Source organism: Panthera uncia, unplaced genomic scaffold (genome assembly GCF_023721935.1).
Source record: "Panthera uncia isolate 11264 unplaced genomic scaffold, Puncia_PCG_1.0 HiC_scaffold_1523, whole genome shotgun sequence".
NCBI classification, from domain to species: Eukaryota; Metazoa; Chordata; class Mammalia; order Carnivora; family Felidae; genus Panthera; species Panthera uncia.
The window spans coordinates 51,839-58,881 of NW_026058166.1; the positions used below are offsets into that span (position 1 = coordinate 51,839).

At 38.8% G+C, this 7,043-nt stretch overlaps 1 pseudogene; it reads left to right on the forward strand.

The window, feature by feature from the left end:
* Positions 1-1,972: 1,972 nt before the first annotated feature.
* Positions 1,973-2,304, forward strand: LOC125917140 (cAMP-regulated phosphoprotein 19-like; annotated as a pseudogene).
* The last annotated feature ends 4,739 nt before the right edge of the window (positions 2,305-7,043 follow it).

Here is a 7,043-nt window from a genome sequence, read left to right on the forward strand (position 1 = left end):
ATTATTTCTTCAAGTACCCCTTCAGCACCTTTCCCTCTCTCTTCCTCCTCTGGGATACCAATTATGCGTATATTATTTCTTTTTAGTGTATCACTTAGTTCTCTAATTTTCCCCTCATACTCCTGGATTTTTTTTATCTCTCTTTTTCTCAGCTTCCTCTTTTTCCATAATTTTATCTTCTAGTTCACCTATTCTCTCCTCTGTCTCTTCAATCCGAGCTGTCGTTGTTTCCATTTTATTTTGTATCTCGTTTAAAGCGTTTTTCAGCTCCTCCTGACTGTTCCTTAGTCCCTTGATCTCTGTAGCAAGAGATTCTCTCCTGTCCTCTATACTGTTTTCAAGCCCAGCGATTAATTTTATGACTATTATTCTAAATTCACTTTCTGTTATATTATTTAAATCCTTTTTGATCAGTTCATTAGCTGTTGTTATTTCCTGGAGATTCTTTTGAGGGGAATTCTTCTGTTTGTTCATTTTGGATAGTCCCTGGAGTGGTGCGGACCTGCAGGGTACTCCCCCTGTGCTGTGGTGTATAACTGGAGTTGGTGGGCGGGGCTGCAGTCAGACCTGATGTCTGCCCCCAGCCCACTGCTGGGGCCACAGTCAGACTGGTGTGTGCCTTCTCTTCCCCTCTCCTAGGGGCGGGATTCACTGTGGGTTGGCGTGGCCCGTCTGGGCTACTTGCACACTGCCAGGCTTGTGGTGCTGGGGATCTGGCGTATTAGCTGGGGTGGGTAGGCAAGGTGCACAGGGGCAGGAGGGGCAGGCTTAGCTCGCTTCTTCTTAGGTGATCCACTTCAGGAGGGGCCCTGTGGCAGCAGGAGTGAGTCAGACCCGCTGCTGGAGGGGTGGCTCCGCAGAAGCACAGCGTTGGGTGTTTGCGAGGAGCAAGCAAGTTCCCTGGCAGGAACTGATTCCCTTTGGGATTTTGGCTGGGGGGTGGGCGAGGGAGATGGCGCTGGCGAGCGCCTTTGTTCCCCGCCAAACTGAGCTCTGTCATCCCGGGGCTCAGCAACTCTCCCTCCCTTTGTCCTCCAGCCTTCCCGCTTTCTGAGCAGAGCTGTTAACTTATGACCTCTCAGATGCTAAGTCCCGCTTGCTGTCAGAACAGACTCCGTCCGGCCCCTCCACTTTTGCCAGCCAGACTCAGGGGCTCTGCTTGGCCGGCAGGCCGCCCCTCCGCCCCAGCTCCCTCCCGCCAGTCCGTGTAGCGCGCACCACCTCGCCGCCCTTCCTACCCTCTTCTGTGGGCCTCTCGTCTGCGCTTGGTTCTGGAGACTCCATTCTGCTAATCCTCTGGCGGTTTTCTGGGTTATTTAGGCAGGTGTAGGTGGAATCCAAGTGATCAGCAGGACACGCGGTGAGCCCAGCATCCTCCTATGCCGCCATCTTCCGAAAAGCCAATAAAGTTAAATTTAAAAAAAGAATTGGAATTTATTTTAATTGAGATATAATTGACATATAGCATTATGCTCATTTCCAGTGTCATATAATAATTCAATATTTGTATATGTTGCAAAATGGTCACCACAATAAGGTTAATTAACATCCATTATCACACATAGTTAGAATTTTTTTCTTTTGATGAGAACTTTTCAGATCTACTCTGCTAGCAACTTTCAAATATACAATATAGTATTATTTACTATAGTCACCATGCTGTACATTATATCCCTATGCCTTATAACTGGGAGTTTGTATCTTTTGACTATTTTCACCCATTTTGCCCACCCCACACCACTGACCCCTGGCAACCACCAATCTATTCTCTGCATCTAGTAGTTTGGGTTTAGGTGTTTTGGTTTTTTGTTTTTTGTTTTTTTGGTTTGCTTTTGTTTTAGATTCCACATACAAGTGACATCATAGAGTACTTGTCTTTATCTGCCTGACTTATCTCATATGACATAAAGGCCTCAAGATCCATCCATGTTGGCAGAGATGGAAAAGTGGGGTAAGAGGGAGCCATGTGTCCACAGAAGTCTCTGAGAGAGCCTCCACAGAGGAGCAGAAGGAAATGGAAGATAAAGTAACTAGTCCAGAGAAAGCTGAAGAAGCAAAATTAAAAGCAAGGTATCCTCATCTAGGACAAAAGCTTGGAGGTTAAAATTTCTTAAGGAAACGATAACATAAAAGGCAAAAATATTTTGATTCTGGGGTTACAATATGGCTAAAACAAAAATCAATAAGCCACTTCCTACTGCAGCTCTGGATAAGACAGAAGTTACTGGTGACCACATTCCCATTGCACAGGACCTACCTCAATGGAAACCATCCCTTGTTACTAGCAAGCTGTTGACTGATTAAAAATGCTGAATTGGAAAAAAAAATCCATCCATGTTGTTGCAAATGACAATGTTTCATTCTTTTTTATGGCTGCATAATGTGTGTGTGTGTGTGTGTGTGTGTGTGTGATTTTCTTTATCCACTCAATCATCAAGGAATGTTAAGTTGCTTGCATATGTTTGCTATTGTAAATAATACTGCAGCTAACATGGGGGAGGGCGGCCCATAGATCTTTTTGAGTTAGTGTTTTTGTTTTCTTTGGCTAAATAACCAGAAGTGGAATTGCTGGGTCATATGATGTTTCTATTTTTTAATTTTTTGAGGAATCGCCATACTATTTTCCATATGTAAATATAGCATTTACATTCCCACCAACAATGCATGAGGGTTTCCTTTTCTCTACATCCTCACCAACACTTATTATTTCTAGTCTTTTTGATAATAGTCATTTGGTGTGATATTTCATTGTCATTTTGATTTGCATTTCCCTGATGATTACAGATATTGAGCACCTTTTCATGTACCTGTTGGCCATCTGTGAATAATTAGAACTTGAAATTAAAAACACACACCATTTAAATGGGCATCAAAAATTGTAATGCTTAGGAATAAGTTTAACAAAATATGTAAATTATTTATATGAAGAAATCTAAAAAATTTTGATGAAAGAAATCAAAGAAGATCTAAATAACAAGATAAATACTGTGCATGAATGGATGAGATATTTTTTAAATACCAGTTCTTCCCAATGTAATGTATAAATTCAATGCAACCCCAATCATAATCTTGGCAAAATATTTTGTGAGTATTGCAAATTCAATTATGAAGTTTCTGCACAAAGGCAAAATATTTAGAATAACCAACACAGTATTACAGAAGAAAAACAAAGTCAGAGGAGTGACCATACTTGACTTCAAGACTTACTATAAGTGGAACTAGAGTGTATTATGCTAAGCAAAATAAGTCAGTCAGAGAAAGACAAATATCATATGATTTCACTCGTATGTGGAATTTAAGATACAAAACAAATGAACATAAAGGTCTCTTCCTTAATAATATAGAAACAGAGAGGGAGACAAACCATAAGAGACACTTAAATACAGAGAACAAACTGAGGGTTCCTGATGGGGTGTTGGGTTGGGGGAAGGGCTAAAGGGGTGAGGGGCATTGAGGAGGATACTTGTTGGGGTGAGCAATGGGTGTTATTTGGAAGTGATGAATCACTAAATTCTATTCCTGGAATTATTATTACATTACATGTTAACTAACTTGGAATTAAATTTGAAGAAAAAAAAAAGACTTACTATAAAGTTTACTATAAAGTTACAGTGACCCAGGCAGAGTGGTATTGCTTAATAGATAAATAAGTCAATGAAACAAAATGAAAAGTCCAATAAAAGTTCATACAAACACAATAGATTGTCTTTGACAAAGAAGCAAAGGCAATTCAATGGAGAAAGGATAGACGCTTATTAAACAAATAGTGTTGGAAAAATTGTAAATTCACATGCAAAAAAAAAGAAAAAGAAATAGAGTGGCTGAGTGAATTAAAAAAAAAGATACAGACCTAATATCCTTCGCAAAAATTAACTTAAAATTAAACCTAAATGTAAAATGCAAAACTGTAAAACTCCTAATAGATAATGCAGGAAAAAATTTGAAGCAACCTTGGTTTGGCAATGACTTTTCAGATACAACACCAAAAACTCAATCCACGAAAGAAAAAAAAATTCAGTTATTCCAAAGGAAATAACAAGATAAAATATCTGGGAAAAAAATCTTAGTAAAATAGAAACAATTTACCTGATAAGGAGTTAAAAGTAATGGTTATAAATATGCTCACTAAACTGGGGGAAAGAATGGATAAACACAGGGAGAACATCAACAGAGATGGAAAATATAATAGAAATCATAGAACTTCTGAACTGAAAAATACACTAGAGGGGTTCGACAATAGACTAGATGCAACATAAGAAAGAATCTGTTAACTCAAAGATAAGGCAGTGGAACTTACCCAATCAGAGCAGGAAAAAGAATGAAAATGAAAAAAAAGAGAAAGAAATAAAAAAGAAGATAGGTTAAGGGAAAAAATGGGACAACATCAATTGGACTGACACTCACAACATAGGGCTCCTAGAAGGAGAAGAGAGAGAGAAATGGGCAGAAATCTTATTTGAAGAAATAATGGCTGAAAATCTCCCTAACCTGGGGAAGGAAATGGACATCCAAATCCAGGAAGTTCAGAGAGCTCCAAATAAGAAGAACCCAGTAACTTTGCCATTAAAATGATAAAAGTTAGAAACAAGGAGAGAATATAAAAGCAGCAGGAGAGGGGCACCTGGGTGGCTCAGTTGGTTGAAGGTCTGACCTCAGCTCAGGTCATGATCTCACAGTTTGTGAGTTTGAGCTCTTCATCAGGCTCACTGCTGTCAGCCTGTCAGCACAGAGCCTGCTTTAGATCCTCTGTCCCCCTCTCTCTGCCCCTCCCCAACTAGTGCTCTCCCCAAAAATGAATAAATATTTAAAAATAAAAATTAAAAAAGCAGTAAGAGAAAAAAGACTTGTTACATACAAGGGAACCTCCATTAGACTATCACTAGATCTTTCAGCAGAAACTTTGCAAGCCAGAAGAAAGTAGCACAATATTTTCAAAATATTGTGGGAAAAGCTTCTAGGTTTTTAGGTTTGCAAATAAGTTCTTTTAAGTAATACACAAAAGATAAAGAGAAAGGAATATAAGCACACCACTAAAGAAAATCATCAAACCACAAAAGTAAGGAAACAAGAGAAGAAAGGAACAGAGAAGAACTATGAAAATAGCCAGAAAACAATTAACAAAATGACAGTAAGCACATTGCTGTCAATCATTACTTTAAATGTAAGTGGACTAATTCTCCAATCAAAAGACATAGAGTACCTGAATGGATTTCTTTTCAGAAATATCCATCTGTATGTTGCCTGTAAGGGACTTGCTTCAGATATAAGGACACACAAAGACTGCAGGTAAAGGGATAGAAAAAGATATCCCATGCAAGCAGAAACCAAAACAAAGCTGGAGTAGCTACACTTATATCAGACAAATAGACTTTATTTTATTTTTTACAGGGTTTTTTTTGAAGGAATCATCATCATCATCATCATCATCATTCCTACACAAAAACATAAAACTTTAATCGTTCTAGATTTTTCCTCCTGTTAGGTTGTGGCCGCTTCCTCACTAGGAGGGAAAAAGTACATCCATATTGGTTTCTCTGAGGACCCCGTGCAATTCAAGCAACAAAACCACAACTTACCAATTTTAAAGCCATTCCTAAAGATTCCTTTGTCCTCCTCATATTTTCAGGAATAGTGTAGCTATGTTCCAGAACAGATTGGCAACAGTTCTGAATACCCTCCCAAGTCCACACCAAACAGGAAACCAAGAATGTTCTTGGATCTGTTCTCACTTTCGCCCCTCAAGAACTCAGGAGTTCAACAAGACAAATAGACTTTAAAACAAAGGCTGTAATAAGAGACAAAGAAAGGTGTACATTATGATAAAGTGGTCAACCTAACAATAAGCTATAACATTTTCAAATATTTATGCATCCAGTGTAGGAGTGCCTGAGTATATAAAGCACACATTAACAGAGTGAAAGGGAGAAATAGACAGCAACACAATACTAGCAGGATACTTTAACAACCCACTTACATCAATGGATAGATCCTCCAGACAGAAAATCAATAAGGAAACATTGGCTTTAAACAATACATTAGACCAGATGGACTTAACAGATGTTGACAGACCATTCCAACCAAAGAATACACATTCTTCTCAAGTATACATGGAGCATTTTCCAAGATAGATCATATGTTAGACCACAAAATAAGTCTTAATACATTGAAGAGGGCTGAAATCATATCATGCATCTTTTCCAATCACAATGGTACAAAACTAGAAATTAATTACACAAGTAAAAGTGGAAAATTCACAAATATGTGGAGATTAGACCATGCTACTGACAACTAATGCTTCAAAGAATAAATCAAAACAGAAGTCAAAACATGCTTTGAGACTAATGAAAATGGAAAAATAACATACCAAAATGTATGGGATGTACCAAAGGCAGTTCAAAGAGGGAAGTTAACAGCAATAAATGCTTATGTCAAGAAATAAGGAAAGTCTCAGGGCATCTGGGTGGCTCAGTAGGTTAAACATCTGACTTTGGTTCAAATCATGATCTGCCAGTTCATGAGTTTGAGCCCCACATCAGACTCTCTGCTGACAGCTCAGAGCCTGGAGCCTGCTTCAGATTCTGTGTCTCCCTCTCTCCACCCCTCCCCAGCTCGCACTCTGTCTCTCTCTCAAAAATAAATAGACATTTAAAAAAAGAAGAAAAGTCTCTTGGAATGCAAGCTGCTGCAGTCACTCTGGAAAACAGTATGGAGGTTCCTCAAAAAACTAAAAATAGAACTACTCTATGACCCAGCAATTGCACTACTAGGCATTTATCCATGGCATACAGGTGTGCTGTTTCAAAGGGGCACATGCACCCCCATGTTTATAGCAGCACTATCAACAATAGCCAAAGTATGGAAAGAGCCCAAATGTCCATCGATGGATGAATGGATAAAGAAGATGTGGTATATATACACAATGGAGTATTACTTGGCAATGACAAAGAATGAAATCTTGCCATTTGCAACTATGTGGATGGAACTGGAGGGTATTATGCTAAGTGAAATTAGTCAGAGAAAGACAAAAATCATATGACTTCACT